Raw genomic sequence first — 20,955 nt, forward strand, 5'->3', positions numbered from 1 at the left:
CTGAAAGAGAAGGAGTGAAAGAATGCCACTTGGAAAACATTCTAGGATATTATCCAAGAAACTTTTCCCACACTCGTTAGAGAGACCAACATTCAAATTCAGGAAATTCAGAGAAATTCTGTCAGATACTACACAAGACGACCATCCCTAAGACACTTAGTCAACAGATTCTCCAAAGTTGAAATGAAAGAAACAATGTTAAAGGCAACTAGAGAGAAGGTGTAGGTTACCCACAAAAGGGAACATTATCACACTAACAGTGGACCTTTCAGCAGAAACCTTACAAGCCTGAAGAGACTGCAGGAAGTGGGGGTGAGGGGGTGGGGCAGGATGTATATTTAGCATTCTTAAAGAAAAGAATTTCAACCAGGAATTTCACATCCGATCAAAGTAAGCTTCATAAGTGAAGGAGAAATGAGATTATTTTCAGACAAGCAAATGCTAAGGTAATTCATTACCACCAGACCTGCCTTACAAGAGACCCGATGGGAGTGCTAAATATGGCAAGGCCATTACCAGTCACTACAGAAACACACTTAAGTACATAAAGCATTAACACTATAAAGTAACCATACAAAAAAGTCTGCATAATAACCAGGTAACACAATCACAGGATTAAATCTATACATATCAATATTAATCTTGAATGTGAACAGGCTAAATTCCCTAATTAAAAAGTACAGAGTGGCAGGTTCAGTACAGAAGCAAGACTCAACTGTATGCTGGCTTCAAGAGACCCACTTCATATGTACTGACACTCAGGCTCAAAGTAAAGGGATGAAGAAAAATCTACCAAGCAAATGGAAAATAGAAAAAAGCAGAGGTTACTATTCTAATTTCAGGCAAAAAAAAAAGACTAAAAAAATAAAGATAAAAAGACAAAGAAAGGGTAAAGGGTTCCATTTAACAAGAAGATCTAACTATGACAAATATATATGCACCTAACACTGAAGCACGCAGATTCATAAAATGAGTTCTTAGAGACCTAGAAGACACTTTGATAATCACAAAATAATAGCCACAGACTTCCAAACCCCACTGACAGTATTAGACAGACCATCAACTTGGAAAACTGATGAAGATATTTATGACCTGAATGAAGTTGACACTTAACCAAATAGATCTAATGAACATCTAAGGAACACTTCACCCCAAAACAACAGAATATACATTCTTCTGAACACATGGCACATACCCTAAAATTGAACATACACTCAGTGATAAAACAATCCTCAGCAAATTAAAAAAACTGAAATTATACAAACCACATTCTCAGCATAGAAACCAATACCAAGAAAATTACTCAAAACCATACAGTTACATGGAAATTAAACAACCTTCTTCTGAATGATTTTTGGTTAAATAAAGAAATTAAGGAAGAAATCAAGAAATTATTTGAAACTAATGACAGCAAATATACAACATACCAGAATCTCTGGGACACAGATAAAGCAGCATGAAGGGATAAGTTTATAACATTAAACACCCACATCAAAAAGTTAGAAATATCTCAAGTTAACAATCTAATATCACTCTTAGAGGGACTAGAGAAACAAGGGCAACCAACCCCACAGCTAGGACAAGACAAAAAATAACCAAAATCACAGCTGAACTGAAGGAAGTTGGGATGTGGAAAACCATATGAAAAACCACACAAATTTAGAAGTTGTTTCATGGAAAGAGTAAACAAGATTGTGATATAGTTTGGATCTGTAACCTCGCAAAATGTCATGTTGAATTGTAATCCCCAATGATGGAGATGGGAAATGGCTGGAGGTGATTAGATCATGGAGGTGGTTTCTCATGAATGGTTTAGCATCATCCCCTTGGTGCTGTTCTTGTGATAGTGAGTTATCACGAGATATGGAGCATCTCCCCTTCTCTATCCCTTGGTCCTTCTCTGACCATGTATGATGCCTGTTCCTCCTTTGCCTTCTGCCATCATTGGAAGCTTCCTGAAGCCTCCCCAAAAGCAGAAGCCACAACTTGAACCATAAGCCAATTAAACCTCTCTTCTTTATAAATTACCCAGCCTCTTTATATCAATGTGAGAATGAACTAATATAAAAATTGTTACTGGGGAGTGGGACATTGCCATAAAAATACCTGAAAATATGGAAACAGCTTTGGAACTGGGTAATGGGCAAAGGTTGGAAGACTTTAGAGGACTCAGAAGAATACAGAAAAATAAGGGAAAATTGGAAACTTCTTAGAGACTTGAATGATTGTGACCCAAATGCTGATAGTCATACGAACAGAGATGGCCAGGCTAATGAGGTCTCAGGTGGAAATGAATAACTTATTGGGAACTGAAGCAAAAATCACTTTTGTTATGCCTCAGCAAAGAACCTGGCCACATTGTGTCCCAGCCCTAGGGATCTATGAAACTTTGAACTTAAGAAAGACGATTTAGTGTATCTGGTGGAATACATTTCTAAGTAGCAAAGCATTCAACATGAGACCTGCCTGCTTCTAACAGCCTGTGCCTATGTGTGTGAGCAAAAAATGACCTAATGTTGGAATTTATATTTAAAGGGGAAGCAGAGTGTAAAAGTTTGGAAAATTTGCGGCCTACTCATATGGTAGAAAAGTAAAGCCCATTTTCAGGGGAGGAATTCAAGAAGGCTGCAGAAATTTACATAAGTAAAAAGGAGCTATGTGCTAATAGCCAAGACAATTGCAAGAAGGCCTTGAACACATTTTAGAGACCTTTGTGGCAGCCCCTCCCATCACAGGCTTAGATGCCTAGGAGGATAGAATGGTTTCATGGGCCAGGTCCAAGGTCCTGCTGCCCTTTGCAACCTCTTGTTACTGCTCCCTGCATCCCAGCTGTTTCAGCTCTAGCCATGGTTTAAATGGGTCTAGGTCCAGTTCAGGCCACTGCTTCACAGGGTGTGAGCTATAAGCCTTGGTGGCTTCCACATGGTGCTAAGCCTGCAGGTACACAGAGTGCAAGAGCTGAGGCTTGGCAGCCTCCACCTAGGTTTCAGAGGATGTATGGAATGTATGGAAAAGTCTGGGTGTCCAGGCAGAAGATTACTGCAGGGGCAGAACCCTCATGGAGAACCACCACTAGGGGGGTGCAGACACAATATGTTGAGTTGGAGTCCACATGCAGAGTCCCTGCCTAGTGGAATCGTGAGAAGGGGGCCACAGTCCTCCCGAATCTGAAATGGTAGGCCCACTGAAGCTTGCACGTTGTGCCTGGAAAAGCCACAGGCACTCAACACCAGTCCACGAGAGCAGCCACAGGGGCTAAACCTTGCAAAGCCATAGGGGCATGGCTGTGAAAGGCCTTGGGAGCCCATCCCTTGTATCAGTGTGCCTTGGATATGGGACCTGGAGTCAAAGGATATTATTTTGGAGCTTTAAGATTTAATGACTACCCTGCTGGGTTGCAGACTTTCATGGGGCCTATACCCTCTTTCTTTTGGCTGATTTCTCCCTTTTGGAACAGGAATGTTTACCAAATGCCTATAGTTCCACTGTATCTTGGAAGTAACTAGCTAGGTTTTTTGTTTGTTTGTTTGTTTTTTGACACAGTCTCACTCTGTCTGCCCAGGCTGGAGTGCAGTGGCACGATCTTGGTTCACTGCAACCTCTGCCTCCTGGGTTCAAGCAACTCTCATGTCTCAGCCTCCTGAGTAGCTGGGATTACAGGTGTGTGCCACCATGCCTGGCTAATTTTTTTTTTTTTTTGGTAGAGACAGGGTTTCACTATGTTGACCAGGCTAGTCTCAAACCCCTGACCTCAAGTGATCTGCCCACCTTGGCCTCCCAAAGTGCTGGGATTAGAGACATGAGCCACTATGCCCAGCCTAAATCATTTTTGATTTTACAGGATCATAGGTGAAAGGGACTAGCCTTGTCCCAGAGGAGACTTTGAACTTTGGACTTTTGAGTTAATGCTGGAATGAGTTAAGACTTTGCAGGAATGTTAGGAAGGCAAAATTGTATTTTGCAAAGTGAAAACATGAGAAATGGGGGTCCAGGAGTGGAATGATATGGTTTTGATGTGTGTCAACAACAAATCTCATGTCAAATTATAATCCCCAATGTTGGAGGTGGGGCCTGCTCGGAGGTGATTCGATCATGGGGGCAAATTCTCATGAATGCTTTATCACCATCCTTTTGGTGCTGTTCTTGCAATCGTGATGTGAACATATTAGGTTAGTGGCAAGTAAAATCAGATTAAATTGAATACAGTTTCAATTATATTAATACCAATGACTAGAAAAAAAGCATTGTAGTACCCATTTTGCAGAAAGTGTGGCAACAAATCTAGGTCTAGCAACAATTTGGAATCAGTTTGGTGATTGTGTTTAATTGTAGCTCTCCTCTTTTCCTGCAGTCCAATAAGTATTTGCATGTCCATTGGCCACCACGTCCTCATGGGAGACAGTGGTGTCACTAAGTCTAGTGCTCACTTTGTAATGTATAATGTTTGTGTCATTTTCTTCCTTATCCTTTAAGAGGCTTAAAGTTATCTGATTAAATTTAGAGTGGAAGTTGCTCTCATTGACTTTCTTGTTGATTTAAATTAAAATGTGTCAGGCTAACAGGTTGTTGAAATGCAATCATTTTATCCAAAGTTTTAAATTATTTTTATAGTAGTCAGTTAAATCTCTCTATATATCCTGCTGCTATGGGATTATAGAGTAGGTGAAAAGTCCATTCTATATCCCATTTATCTGCCAATGCCGTGTAATTCTTCATGCAAAATGAGTTCCCTTATCACTTCCAATTATTTTAGGATTCCACAGTAAGCTATCATATATTCTAAGGCTGAGATGGTATATTTGGCATATGGATGGCTAACCACTATTATTAGGTTAATCCCTGCATATGTATCAACCATTGTTACTGCATATTTTTATGGCTGGGATAATTTAATGATCCTATAAAATCTATCCGGAAGCACAAGTTGAAGGTGCTAGGTTCGTACCTATCTATGGATGTAGAATAGCTCTACTTTAGATCAGCTTTACACTGCTCACAATTACCTTTGGCCTTTTGAATTTTGGTGCCATCTTGCTTTCAGTTTCTCATGGCCACCTGTACACTGAGCATGCACCTAATCTCTTTTTTCCTTATGTAGTTATAGTTGTGTTTATGGGATGTCAGCTGCTTTTGTTGTCTGTTTAACTTTAAAGTCATCTCCCTATTTAATTATAATTGTTTAGTACTTGTGGTATTTCCCATTCTTTTCTCATTTTCTTTTGAGTTGAAGATGTACTACTGAATATCATGAGTTTTCTGATTTTTTGTGTAGCTTTAATTGGGGTATGTTTTGTGTGTTAATGGTTATGATTTCTGATAATGCATCTACATGGTTATATGATTTTGTGGTTTCTGAATTATCTTTTTGCTGCACCAATATAAGAATATCATAATTCTGTTTCATAATTCACATAGTTCCTCCCAATAAAATTTGGACCATATACTTTTATAATCATTTTTAAAATTATTTTCTTTCCATGTTTGTAACCACTGGATTATGCCATTTGGAACTGTCATGAGTCTGCAAAAATGTAAATTTTATTTTGATTTTCTGATACTGAGTGTCTGACTGCTAGAATACCTGCAATCAGTTCTGCATGCTATGCAGAGAGTAATTGACCTGCCTCCTTCAGGATTGTGTAGTCCTGGGGTCTGAGTGCTGCTTTGTCCATTGGGTCGGGCCTTGGGTCACAGAGGCTGATCCGTCTGTAAACCAGGTGTTGGGCAAGACATTTAGACAACACAAGGCCCCATTTTCCTAGATTGGCATGGATTGTCCCTGTGCTTGGAATACATTCTGGCAAGCCTATTTCAGTCTTGACAGTCTCCTCTGTAAGGAGACCTGGTTGACCCTTAAAGACAGTGTCTCCACCTTGGATTTACCATTTCTATGTAAGCAATGTTGATCAATTTTATCCAGTGACGGAGAGGCATGTGGCATCTAATTGTAATGTTGTTGCCAGTCAGAGGCTCCGTTTCTTTAAGGCTTCATGCCTAAGCCATATATATTTTCCAAATAGGCTGAATTTGTTCTTAGAGTATGGGAATTTTATTGTCCAAAATCCCACTGGTAGGAAGGTTTTAGAACTTGGTTTCTTTTTACATGGTGACCATGGACCGTGTTCTACATTCATCACTCATTAGAATTCCAACCAAGTTGTGAATCAGAAGATGCATAATGCAGAGCTTGGGATGTGGTAACGTAGTCTTTGAGTGATTCAAGTGCTTACGCTTGTTCTTGTCTCTAGGGGAAATTTTGGGATTTTCTAGTTATCTTATATATTGGTTTTAGGATGATGTTTCAAGAAGATATATGTTGTCTCCAATTACCAAATAAACACCTAATATTCTTTGTGCTTCCTGTTTATTGGTGCCCTAAGGGCTTTTATCATTGTGGTCATTATTTTTCTCCCTTCTGACAACCATTGTACTCTTAAAAATTTACGATTAGTGTCTGGGCCTATGGTTTTCTCTATATGAATAGTCCATCTCAGTGATCTTAAGTGTGTTACTAATTGTCATGTTTCCTGTTTAAGATTCTGCTGGTCATTGTTTCAGCATTGTAATGTAATCTATGTATTATATTATTAGTGATCTGTATTTTAATTGGTTTATATGTAATGATAAAATGGAGTGAGCTATTTAAATATCCTTGCATTGAGCTTTTAAATTGGTATTGTTTGCCTTCATAGGTGAAAGTGGTATATTCCTGGCTTTCCTTGTCTATTGGCATGGCAAAGAGCATGTCTGAAATATTTATGGTTACATAGTAGTTTCCATTGTACTCAGTGATCTTATTAATGACTTCTTCAACATCTGGTAATTTCCTGTCATTTTAGTTGAGACTTTATTTAAATTTTTCTAGTCAATAGCTACCGTGATTTCAGAACAGGCCATAATGGAAAAGTAATTTGAAATGCCCATTGTAATAATATGTTCTTCGAGGATTTCCAGAATTTTGCTGTTATTTTTTTATATCCTCCCTTTAATGGGTATTGTTTAGTGTATGTAGCCTGGTGGGTTGTAGACAGTGTTAGAGGTTTCATTTTAGTCTGTGATAGGTTAGAGAATTTTCACTCCTTTAGTTTCTTTTTTTTTTTTTTTTCGAGACGGAGTCTCACTCTGTTGCCCAGGCTGGAGTGCAGTGGCGCGATCTCGGCTCACTGCCAGCTCCGCCTCCCAGGTTCATGCCATTCTCCTGCCTCAGCCTCCCAAGTAGCTGGGACTACAGGTACCCACCACCACGCCCGGCTAATTTTTTGTATTTTTAGTAGAGACAGGGTTTCACTGTGCTAGCCAGGATGGTCTCGATCTCCTGACCTCATGATCAGCCTGCCTCAGCCTTCCAAAGTGTTGGGATCACAGGCGTGAGCCACTGCGTCCAGCCTCCTTTAGTTTCTTAATAGGCTGCCATAGGTTAAAAAGTTTTGGAATCCGATGCATTCTCATTGTGTTTTCTAATTTTGGTGAACAGTATAAAGTGCAAGCAATAAGTTTAGGTAATAGATTGTATAGAAGCAGAAATTTAGGAGCCTCCGGTTTTTCGGTTGTTTCCTCAAAGTACTTTATATGGATGTTTGTGTCAGAGTGTGCTGCATTGTATCTAATAAGGCTTATTTGAAATTTGGTGTCTAAAAGAAATGTGTATATATGTGCATATTTATTTGTATACCTATTGTATATCTGTTCTGTTATCCTTAGGTTTGAGCGTTTTAGCCCGTACTTGGAGGGATTTCTAGTTGTTTAATTTTGTCTTTTGTTGTTTCTGTTTTTTAAATTTGTTGGTTCAGACTTGGACGATTGGAAGGTTTTTTTTTTTTTTTTTTTTTTTGATGGCGTTTCACTCTTGTCCTCCAGGCTGAATTGCAATGGTGCCATTTTGGCTCACTGCAACCTCCACCTCCCAGGTTCAAGCGATTCTCCCACCTCAGCCTCCTGAGTAGCTGGGATTACAGGCGCATGCCACCATGCCTAGCTAATTTTTGTATTTTTAGTAGCCTCGCCATGTTGGCCAGGCTGGTTTTGAACTCCTGACCTCAGGTGATCTGCCTGCCTCAGCCTCCCAAAGTGTTGTGATTGCAGGCATGAGACACCGCACCTGGCTAGATGTTTGGAAGATCTTTACTCATTATTTTGGCATCTGGGCTGGGCCTTAAATGGCCCTGTTTCCTTGTGTCCTTGGTTGCCAATTATTTTGTTTATGCTGTGAATTATTTTGTCTGGCTTGCAAATTTGTCTGCCTTGGTTTATTTTGCAAAGGTAGGTCAATTTTTAATGAATTTTGAGACTTTTGTATTGAATAAAAAGAATTTCAGTCCCTTCCTGGGTTTATTTCTTGGTGCTTTTATTAAGTTTGCTATAAATATTACCTTAGGGGTTCCTGAAGAATCTGCTAAAATTTGAACGTTTCTAGTCTATCTTTTATGGTTCTCAGTGCTGAGACTGTTAATTTAGGAGACTTTCAGGTTAGGTGGTACTCAGAAGTGATCTCTTCACTTGAAGCTACAATTTCAAATGGGTGGCATATTCGTTGTATCTATCACATACCAATTGATGTGTATTGGTAGCCAAAAATGGCGAATTTTCTTGTATTTCTGTGTGCCTCATATCAAATCATTGCATTTGAGCCCATCTCCAAATACTGTTGGGTCTAAATATGGTTGGATGGATCTCCAGGCTAATGTGATTCACTACCAGAGAGACAGGGCATGCCTTGGGTGATTTTTCATCTTTAGAGATGGGTTTTCTGCTAGTGTAGTGATCTGATGCATTTCTGTGCCAGACAGTACTACAGAGTTTGGTCCATTATTCCATAGACGGACTGGCCAGTCTGCATCTGTGGTTTGTCTTTGGCAAGAATCGGTTCTTATTTTTGGAATTCTTCTCTGGTGTATTCTTTGTTCTCACTGATATACTGTGGTCTGTGATTTCCATGGTTACAATCCGCGATTCTTTTTCTAGTTGTTATGGGCCTTGCCACATAATCTCACCAGGAACCATCATAATCTACTGAGTCCTCTGGATGTGGGTGCTTTGATCCCAGGGATTCACCATTAAATGTGATATATGAGAAGAATTTACTTTCCTTAAAATTATATGAGCTATCTCTCTTTGCCCTTCTGGTGATTCCTGTCAATACATGAGACGTTTACATGAACAGTTCAGGAATTTATTCCCTTGGGGTATTGCTAATCAAAAGTTTTACATTTTTAGGCTTTCTCATGACTGACCATAGATCCTCAGGGGTTTGTACAGTAAGAGTTTTCCTGGCTTCCAAAACTATTGGGCACTTAGGGTCTTCGATGCTGAGAACTGTGTTTGGCCTATGAGTCCTCTGGCATGCCTGCTCGATTTCTGTCCTAGAGCCCATATTATGCAATATTAGTTGCAAATTTATATAGTTTCTTAATAATAAATATTTTACTTTATCACCTTAACCAACCTCATACGTGGAGGTTATGCAATAATTACCTTTCCTTTCTTTCAACCAAGTAAAAAATTTGTTTTGCCAACCTTCTATTGATAAGTTCCTGCTCAGTATGAGCCCTTGGGCTCCACCAGCTTCCTAGCTTAGCATCAGCCAAGACCCTGTGAGATTTTGTATTTGCATGACATGGGTGGGTTCCATCCCATCATCTAAGGTTTTCCTTGGGGAGCCAGGCTTTCAAGACTAAGTGAGATTATATCTCTTTTTAGACAGTGTGGTAGTTTCTTTGGCCAACTGACTCGATTTCTAATTAAGGTTTTATGAGAGTCCTGGCTTTAGAAATCTCCTTAATGTGGCCAATCATAAGTATCTCATTATAAATGCCAGTTTATTTTAGTTTTGGGAATTTGTCTAACTGTGGAAAACAGTTGCTGACTATGTCAATTGTTGTGAGTGGCACAAGGTCAGACATAAGCTGGTCCATGAACATTTGTGTCTTTCCACAAGGTCAGATATTCATTGATGCTGTTCCAATTGTAAAAGCCACAAGCTACATGGAGTTCCTAAGGAGGCAAATCTCCTTACTATTATCTATTAATTCCATAGTCAGAGCCATGAAGTCTCAAGCCGATCCAGAAGTCAGTCAGTATTGCAACCCACACATAGTAGTATACTAAATCAATAAATAGGTGTAATAGATCAAAAATCCCACATAAAATGACACAACATCAAAAGAAAAGAAGATAGAAAAAGGGGTTAACAAATCCATTCAAGAATAGTGACATGAACAAGAAGAGTGTCGTGCACTAATCCAGAAGGTCTTCAATGTCTTGAAAGTAAGAAGACTTGATTTGAGCAGAGGCTTTGTTGGCAGATGTTAGATGCTGATCATGAGTGGAAGCAAGATTGTGTATATGGAAACAACCATGTCCAGATGATTAAGTCCTGCTTTTTAAAAATGGTCCTTGATTCCTCTTGTGTGGACCTATAGTAAAGGGTTGTGCCTTTATTTGGTTGGCTGTAGTCTCTATTGATTAGGTGAATATCTGGTTCTTTCTGGCATGATATGTCTTTTGAAATAAAAGATGGAGTCTTTTTGTAAGATGGAATCACATAGTCGATGGTCCTCTATACCTGACAGGAATCTGTACTTGGTGTGAAGTCGGGGGTTAGAATGACAGAGAAAGGGAGGCAAACAGAAGCATCCAAGTCCATGACACTGCAAGTCGGCCAGCCTAAAAGTCCCTGCCTATCTCCTCCCTTTTTCCTCTTGAGACAAACCAACCCTGGTAATTCTCAGGGACATCCCCAGAGGGCAGTGACCATCCTCAATTGTTCTGACTTTCATCCTAACAGAAAGACCAAGTGGGCTAGAGTAACATTTTAAGAAAATAGATCCAGACATTTAAAATTACTCCACACAGAATGCATTCTTGGAGGAGCTGCTCCTGTCTCATTTATTGACCTTCCCTCCCTCCCTGCCCAGTCCTTCCATGGTCTGCCCTTCCTGCTCCTGACTTCTCACACAACTCATCCCAGTAGTCTTTCAAACCCACTGCCCTCTTCTCATGCCCTGGCCTGTGCCATGGACACACTTGTTCATACTTTCATGTTAACAAAATGGCTGGGCTTTGTGTTCCAGAAAGGAACCTCAGTGTACTGTCTACAGGAATCAATGCTGTCTGTGTCTTTCACAATTAGAACAAACTACACCCATAACAGAGACATACAGAGCTCTGTAAGCATGAGATTCTGAGCAACTTTTGTCCCATTGTTCCCAGAAAACTCCATTCCTCTCCTTTACAACTAGAGGCAGTTCAGAGAAAATTTCTGAAAAGACTAAAACAGAGAATGTGTAAAATCTTTCTTTACTAAAAGAGTAGTATTCTCATTCAATTTAGAAAAGCGTGCTGCATGAAAAGATGAAAATAGTTGAAAATATATTTTGTAATATAATTATGAATGAATCATTAGACACAAGATTAAAGGCATTAATACACAATACAAAAGTAGAAATGTGGCTGTGGATAATGTTTCCGACCAAAAAAAATTAATTTTTACAGAAATATTAAAGGTATTTGCATGCAAAACCTAGAACTAAGAACAAATATTTCAAGGAATTGTCTGAAGGAGAAGCTTGTCATTGATCAGAAAGCAGAATGATTGTTAAATGGCCTCAATTTTTATACAAAGGAATGGAAATCCTTAAATAACCTTAGAAGGAAGGAAGAAAGCAGTTGGGCCTGCAGACCCACAGTGAGGCTATGGATTCAGCTCTGCCTTCTCCTCCGTGACCCTTGGTGGGCATGGTCTGAAGGAGGATCTCACCTAATAGGTCCTCTGCACTTGCGCAGGAGGCACACAGGGATATCTGTAGACTCCTGCCCTGTTCACTATTGCTGCTTACAAAGAAATTTTCCTAGACTCCGGAAAGCGGAGAAATAAAATCAGGAGGCATGAAGTTGAATGAAATTCATTTAGAATATACTAATAACACAGGGAATGGTGTGGGGGGTTTTCTAAGATGCACAAGGACCTTAGAGACATAAGCGTGAACAGCATTGTTTTAGAGTTCTGTTCCACGAAAGGGACATATATGCAAAGCAGCCCCCAAATGCTGAAGGAGCCAAGAAACCAAAGGATGAAGCAAACAATCCAGTTTGTCAATTTTGTACTTTTGCAAGGAAAGGCCTGCAACAATCATATGGAAGTATCTACACATATTTCTGTCCCAAGCTTACTGGCAGTGGTCCAACGTAGTCTATCTCCCAGTCCCTCACAGGAGTGGCTGTCTAATGTAGATGTCCAGGTATATGTGGGAGGCGGTGGGGGTGCAGGCAGGAGCAAACTAAGCCATTTGTTACCATTGCCACTAAATCTGCATAGCACAGGGGCAAGTCCCTTCCCTTTGCTATTTGCCAGCCCACTCATGCACTGTGATGTCCATCATGTTTATGTACCCAACCAGCTAGCTCAGAAGATTGAGATACAGTGTTCTAATTTTTGCTAGGGTATCAGCTTTCACATTACCTGGGAATGAATCTGACTAGTTTCCTAAAATATGATACACAATTAGGCTTGCAGTGGGTTCTTGTAACCTTTCCCAAATGTCTTTCCACATAGCAGCTCCCCACACGGGTTTTTTTAAAGTCCATGCTATTCACCCAGGGCCTATTCAGCAAGCGAAGTCATAAGACCCTTTAATACTGCCCAACTATCTCTACAGAGAACAGTCAGCCATGGCTCATGAGTACAAGCCAACTGTGCAGCTCAGAGTTTTCCCCATTGACTGCTTTGCTGCATTCCCATCTCAAACCCAACAGTATTTGTCTGCAATTGCACAGTTACTGCCATACATACACAATGGTTACCCTGGCTACACCCATCTAAGTGCCAAGTGTTTTCAGGAATAGGGGCCGTGCCTTTGTGTACCATTAGAGCCATCTCCAGCGGGGGCTCCACAACAGGGGCAGCACTGGTCTCATAGTATCCTGGCCCTAAGAGAGCATGCATCTCCCAAGGGACCCATGGAGAGGACATTGCATTGTTGCAGGTATGCATGCCACTTTTGTGAAGTGGCGCCTTGAGAGATAACTAGTACAGGCTTGAAAAACAACCCTTCCATCCAGCCCTTAATAGAGAGATCTGTTCTCATTGTTACTGGCAAATGATCAGTTACAGGTTCAATATGCTAGAAGGCTTTACACACTCCCAGGACCTGTTGTTTAATTTGAGAACGGTAGGTTTCAGCACACTCCCATAGGCTGTGACCAGAATCCTAGAAGAACTGCTTTGCTATGCTGAACATGCCAGAGGATCTCTCTTGTCCCTTCAGGATTTATGGTCACACCTAAAGATATTTGTATCCCAGTAAGAAGGAAACCTAAGGCTTGTGCCCAAGCCTCTAATATTTTAGCCTTCTCAAATGCTTCTTCTAGTTCTTTATCCCAGAACCAACTAGATCCCCTCTTAACTAGTGAGTACAGGGGATGCAAACATTGAGCTAAATATGAGATGAAAGCCCACCAGTATCCCAAAAGATCCAGGAAACTTTGTATCTGTTTACCTGTTTTTGGCATGGAAAATTGTTGAATTTTCTCAGTGACTAAGCCTGGAATAGGTGTGTCTTACTTGACCAAGTGACCCTGAGGAATTTTGCAGCCAGTTCTGGGCCTTGTATCTTTTGTGGGTCGATGGCCCAACCTCTGGATTGAAGAAGGGTGCACAAAACATCTCGGTGTTGCTGTAGCAATGACAAGTCTTCAGAAGTTAGAATATTATCGATATAATGCCTGTGAGTCAGGATGAAGGGGTGCTAAAGAAGGCAATAGCTAAATCTAACACAGCATGATAAGTGCCTATGTTTTGTATTATTTGCTCAATAACTTGAGTTATATTTGGCACAGCAGTCCAAACCCATTGGTAGAATCCCCCCACAGATGTTTGTAGAGTTCATCCCAAAAGGACATCCATACCCAAGATGTCTTCTGAAATAAGTGAGATAAAGACAGGAGAGTAAGCAAGGAGGGACTCCAGACAAAACTAAGGAGGAGAGGGGTTTGTTTCACTCAGATTTTTTACCCCACAACCATGTAGAGCTCCCCACTTGCCAGGGTGTCTCTCTGGATTTCCATGAATTAAGATACAATCTGCACCTGTGCCCACTAAAGCTAAGGTTCTTTTTGTGCTTTTTTGGACTCCGAAATTCAGCTCCAAATGGGGCCTCTGGTTGCCCCCTATTGCTCTCACACAGAGGCAGCCCTGACCCCACCCACGATCTCCAGGCTGCAGAGGAGTCCACCCCTAAATGCAGAGATTGGTGTTCTTTTACCCAGAGTTTCTTCTTTTCACTCTCCCTCTTTTGGTAGGTAATAGGAAGGGGTCTAAACTGTTGATTGGGAGTCAGGACTTTCCAAAGGCCACCAATATGGCATTGGGTCGCCCATGCATATTATCTTTGTCTACCCCAGCTGAAATCAGATCATACCACATTTGTTTCCTACTAATCCTAATGGCCTTTTTGGCCTCCCTTTTTCAGTCCAGTAGACTGTTTCTCCCTTTTTCTCATTTCTTCAGTAACCAGTCAGAGCTCATCTCTTTCCTTACTAGTTTCTCCAAAATCAGAAATGGCTTTCCCCATATCTTGTCCCCCACAAAAGGGGACATGCTATTCCTAGGGGGCACTTTGTCTCATTTTTTCAGCTTTATTCTCATTTAGAGAGATACCATTCACACCAGTGTCCCATAGCTGCACCATTCATATACATAAAGCTTTGTCTTGGCAGCTGTTTAAAAGTTTTGGCTGTGTCCAATAATCCTGCCCAGGCCTGTGTGTGTTTGAATTTTGCTTTCCACTGCATGAACAGTTTCACTCTCAAATGGGAAGAATAATGATCTTCCTATTTTTGAGTTAACCTCTATGTCATCATCTAATTGGTTCCCAAGAATTCCAGGTATTTGCATCCCAGCATGGTTTGACAAGGACAGCCCATAAATTCAGCTGGCACAGCTTTCTCTCTCCCAGACATATAAAGTGGCAAGGTATGGTTTCCAACTGTGCCTCTTGAGTTTCAAGCTTATCCAGAAAACCAGACATTAATGAAGACGTGGAAGTTCTCACATCCCTTTCTCACTGTGATTCTCTTCCCAGCTTCCCTACACTCGCCCCAGCTGCACCTGTGCTTTTGTGAACACTCACATAGAAAATAACAGTAGCGAACTCACTGCTGTCACTGTGCAGCAACTTTTGTTACCACAGTGAGCCACACTTTTTACTAACATTTTACTAACAAGCTTTCTAGACCCTGCAGCATTTTAGGGGTACTCCTGTTTTCACAGTAGTCCACAAGCATATAGCAAATGGGTGACACCACCCAACATGAATGAGCAAGGCCACCCCTGAAGTTTCCTCTGTGACTGCTTCTTTTCCCTTGTGTATACTTTGGTTTCTTGACTGCTCCTTGCTGACCATTTGTTCTGTGAAAGGACCATATGTACAAAGTGAGTGTTAAAAGTCAAAGGGGCCGAGAAACCAAACAAGGAGGCAGAAAATCCAGTTTGTCAGTACTGGTTAATTTACTGGGGGAACTGATAGACAGAAGCACAGCCTTGGGTGGCCACATTACAGGCAGATGTTCACACTGTTACTCTGTAGACGCAGGGCTAATACTCCACAGAGAAAAGGTATACAAGCTTCAGCAGGACAATTAAAAGCAACCTTCCAGAACAGACAAGGATGCTACATGTGCCATAGCCTAAAATTCATACAATAACATCCAGGTTGACATGATCTTACACTAAACAAATAAATGAGTAATCAGAAGGCATTTATGGGACTGGCATTAATCAGAAGTCAACATGGTGGATTAGTATCCAAGACGGGTCACTTTTGTCTCCATAAGTTCTATAACCTCCTCTTTTTTCAAACTACAACTGGGAATATTGGTGTAGGTGCAAGGCATGGAAGTTTTTACTCTCCTGTCTTCAGTATCACAGTCATGAAGAGAACAGTCTCTGGAGGGAAAATTCTGGGCTCTGGAGAGTGTGAAAGGAATTCTTCAAAAAATGAAAGAGTATAGTATTTGAAGACAGATGTAGAAATCAACTAATGAAAACACACCAACAGAGCTGAAAAAATGACACATGCATATATAAACAAAGTCAAAAGAAAAAGTAATGAAAAAAGATGAATTTTAAATATGCATTTCAGGATATTGAATATTCATCTGGAGAAATAAAATTTACTTTTAAACTCATTTTATGCACAAAATCAATTTCAGGTGGCTCATAACCTATATATGAAAAAGAAGAATTCATTACAGTATTCGGAATTTAATTTAGGAAAATAAATTCATTACAATAGGGTAGGTAATCTTAAAAAGCACCTGGAAACTATTTAGCCTATGAGAGAAATGTTATTCTAACATAGTTGATGTGAGTAAGGACACCGTGTCAAGCTCAAGGTTGTTCTTTTCCTTTCCTGTAGGGATTTAGCTCAGATTCAGAGCTAGAACTTTCAGAAGGTAGTAGTGTCAACCTCTTGAGATGTTGTATGCTATTAGTCTACACATTTTGGGTATTGTGTAAACTAATAGCACATGTGAAAGGAAAATAAAATATAAAGACATCAAACTCACTATGCTCAAGAGAAAATTAGGCTTGGGAACTGAGTCATGCAAACAGACTTCCTTTTGTCCCCAGAGAGCTGTAATTATACATGTTTACTTAATCTTTTGCAAAATGTAGATCTACATAACATGAGATGAACGCGTAATTGACTTCCCCCCACTTCTCTATTTTGAAACATAAAATGTGGATTCAATGGGTGCTAATTAATGCCTCACAAAAATGTAACCACTTGCCTCACTGCCTACTCGACTTTTTCCTTTTTTCCCCCCTTCCCCTACTGTCTACTTTTTCCCCTTTAAGTACTGAAGTCATCAGAACCCACTTGGAAAAAGCACAGGCCACAGACCCTACTGTAACTTGTGTTTCTTTTTCGTGGGTGCATCCTCAACCTTGGCAAAATCAAACTCTAAATTGATTTAGACCTGTCTCAGTCACTATTTCCAGCTTCATCCATGTACCTGCAAAACTCATGAAGTCATCAAGATATAAATTCTCTCTTACTTCACCTAAGAGTTGTCCCTTTAGAAATGCAAAGTTAAGGTCACCTAGCCAACAACTGTGTAGGGCAATGAAATAGGTAGTTGAAAAAGATTGCTCATCTAAAGGAGGTGAAAGAAACTTCAAATACAAACTCTTCATAAATCTCTACTATCTGCTTCTGACTATGCATATGTCTATGAATTTGTAAGTGTCATATAAATGTGATGATTCACTAGCAAAATATATAAAAGAGTTTTAATTAATTGGCATAAAAAGTGTTTAGCTCTAATATTTTATCAGAAAAATAAAATATAACTCAAATGTCTTTTAGTTCAAATGACTTTAATAATCTTTAGTAAATAAAGCTAATTTAAAAATTATTGGCACAGAAAAAATTCCGCACACCTACAACCAGATGATCTTCAACAAAGTTGACAAAAACAAGCAATGGAGAAAGAACTCCCACGTTCAATAAATGATACTAATGTAACTGGCTAGCCACATGTAGAAGATGGACACTAGACCCTTCTTCATACCATATGTTTAATATTAAAATCAATTCAAGATGGAAAAATGACTTAAATATAAAACCCAAAACTATAAAAACCCAGGAAGATAACCTAGGAAAATAAACTATTCTGAACACAGATCTTGGGAAAGATTTCATGATGATGACACCAAAAACAATTACAGAAAAAAAAACCACCACAAAAATTGATGAATGGAATGTAACTAAACTAAAAAGGCTCTGCACAGCAAAACAAACTATCAACAGAGTAGAATGAGAGAAAATATTTGCAAACTATGCATCCATAAAAAGTGGGCAAACGGTTGAGTGTGGTGGCTCTCACCTATAATGTCAACACTTTGAGAGGCCACGGGAAGAGGACTGCTTGAGTCCAGAAGTTTGAGAGCAGCCTGAGCAACATAGTGAGACTCTGTCTCTACAGAAAAATAAAATTAGCCAGGTGTGGTGGTGCATAGCTATTCAGGAGGCTGAGGTAGGAGAATCACTTGGGGGCATGGGTGGTTGAAGCTGCAGTGAGTCATGATTGCACCATTGTGTTCCAGCCTAGGTGACAGAGTGAGACTCTATCTCACGCACACATAAAATTTTTTTAAAGTGCATAGGACATAAACAGACACTTTTCAAAAGCAGACATACCCATAGCCAACAAGCATAGGAAAAAATGCTCAACATCACTAATTATTAGAGAAATGCAAATCAAAAACCACAATAAGATACTATCTCACACCAGTCAAAATGACTATTATTAAGGAGTTAAAAAATAACAGATGCTGGGTGAGGTTGTGGAGAAAGGGGGATGCTTATACACTGTTGGTTGGAATGTTAACTAGTACAGCCACTATGGAAAGCAGTGTGGTGATTTATCAAAGAACTTAAAGCAGAATTGGCATTCGACCCAGCAATCCCATTATTTGGTATATGCCAAAGGAATATAAATCATTCTACCATGAAAACACATGCAGGGTATGTTCATTGCAGCACTATTCACAACAGCAAAGACATAGAATCAACCTAAATACCCATCAATGGAAGACTGGATAAAGAAAATGTGGTATGCATACACCATGAAATACAATGCAGCAATAAAAAGAATAGATCATGTCCTTTGCAGCAACATGGATGGAGCTGGCAGTCATTATCCTCATCAAACTAATACAGGAGCATAAAACCAAATACTGCATGTTCTCACATATTATAAATGAGAGCTAAACATTGAGAACACATGGACACAAAGAAGGGACCAAAAGGCACTACAGCTTACCTGAGGGTAGAAAGTAAGAAGAGAGAGAAGACTGAAAAACTACCTTTTGGGTACCACACTTATTGCCAGGATAATGAAATAATCTGTGCATCACACCCCCATGATGCACACTTTACCTATAAAACAAACCTACTCATGTACCCCGAACCTAAAATAAAAGGCAAAAACATAAAATTTTTGGTAAAAATAAAATTTAAATGTCTTTAGAATTATTTAAATATTTTGTCTGAATAGTCAAGCAGGTCAGATACTGTTTTAGCTAGATGCTTTAAGGCTGTAAACTGCTCCTGTGATATTGGTAATAATTATTTGACTTGTCTTGCTTGTAGCCATAGTAAGTCCAAGGGATATGTGGAGTTCTTAGCCCAACTGTGCCCTCTGACTGTACTGGGAAGGGTGAGACATTATCTGCATCTCTGCCTTTTGTCCTGGGCTTTGCATCTGATAATAAACAAAAAAAATGCTTACTTCTTAGGTTTTTCACTAAAAATCAGAGTTGCTGACAGTTAAAATTACAATTAATATATGTAGTTAAATCTACTAGATACATGCAAAGTTTTAGGGAAAGTAAGATGTATTTTCAGAAAAAAAAATTATAGGACAGCATGTGAATACGTGTGTGTGTTTTTTTTCACAGAGGGTGTGTTACAGTTGTCTTTAAGCTCTGCTGTCCATGGGTGGCCTAAGTGTTAATAGCTCAGTGGGCCCTCTGCCTTTTCATGTGAGGTGGCTGCCCTCCACCAGCGAGGGCAAAGGACCAGTGTGACAGCCTTCTGTATACACACTTGAGGCTCCCTAGCTCTTGTGTGGCATCCAGGAAAAATGAGGTTACACAAACAAATTGAAGGACGCTAAATGTGGGGGATTTTATTGCTAACAAAATGGCTCTCATTGAGAAGGAGAGCTGAAGAGGGAATGGGGAGGCAGGTAATCTTCCCCTGAAGGCTGGCCATCTCCACCTGAATTCTTATCTGAAGTTATGCTATCGAGCTGTCCCTCTGAAGTCAAGCTGCTTCTCTTCTACATCCAGCCATAGTCCCTGATGTCCAGCTGCTTCTCTCTGTTGGCTGAGTCTAGGGTTTTTATAGGCACAGGATGGGGTGGGGTGGGCCATGGGTGGTTTAGGAAAAGGTAACATTCAAGCAGGAAAACAGGTATATAAGTTCGCACTTTGGACCACAGTCTCAGGCTTTTTTGCTTGAGGGTGGGGCTTTACTAGGGACCTCTGTCTGCCTAGAATTTCTCTGCCTTTTGTTGCTATCACAAGCACCTGTAAGTATCATTTGCATCAATTATAAAAATACAACATTATTTTATGTCACAATAAAAACACAAAACCATTGAAAAACTGTAACACAGAAACTTTTTATCACTTAGAAAATACATATATATTGAAAATAACTATTTTGAACTTACGTAAATGTGGGTAATGGTCTTATATCACTCCTATGATCACATAAGATAAAAAAAGAAAGGAAAATAGGTAACAAGTGTTTTCTAAAATGTCACATATTTAGATCAAACTCTTCTGAATCACTTTTCAATTCACCTTGTCCATGATTTCTCCTATGTTAGCATCATCTCTGATGACTAGAAGCTTTGTTGATGCCACACTTATTGCGAGAGTACCATAAAACTTTCTGTTAGATTATTTTTCTGATCTACCAATATCACTCTGCAAGTTCTAATGTTTAACGATATCACCAGAATGTGAAAATGGAAGTGTTTTTACACCAAGTTTATATGTGTGCACAAAAAAGCAATCAAATTATGCCTGTCTTCTGACCAATCGTGTTTTTAACAACATTAATTTTATGATACATCTCTATTTGAAAGATGTACAAATATGCCCTTTAAAACAAATAGAACACACTGTTTTTCTTTGTGACTGCCTCTTTCTCAGTATAAAATCATGGTGTCTCATCTTATGTATTCTGGTCTATTACTGAGGAAAAGTTGAACAACTTGATTTAACTTCTACCCCAGGATTAGAGACATCAGTGTTATTAGTGAACTACTCAAATTTCTATTTTAAATATTGCTGTGAATTCTTTTAATTTTATAATGCCTGGTCCTTCATTTTGGATATAGGTTTGACTTGCTAATACCAGAAACGAGGTTTAGAAATCC

The 20,955-nt window shown here is 39.6% G+C and overlaps 1 long non-coding RNA gene across 1 annotated transcript in view; it reads right to left on the minus strand.

Annotated features, from left to right (window-relative positions):
- The window catches only part of LOC103784564 (uncharacterized), a 141,254-nt gene that overhangs the window by 36,722 nt on the left and 83,577 nt on the right, over window positions 1-20,955 (minus strand). Inside the window, exon 16 of the long non-coding RNA XR_010110050.1 lies at window positions 13,494-13,670. This is a non-coding gene — a long non-coding RNA (uncharacterized LOC103784564). The remainder of the gene's footprint in view (window positions 1-13,493; window positions 13,671-20,955) is intronic.

Source organism: Pan paniscus, chromosome 16 (genome assembly GCF_029289425.2).
Source record: "Pan paniscus chromosome 16, NHGRI_mPanPan1-v2.0_pri, whole genome shotgun sequence".
Classification (NCBI taxonomy): domain Eukaryota; kingdom Metazoa; phylum Chordata; class Mammalia; order Primates; family Hominidae; genus Pan; species Pan paniscus.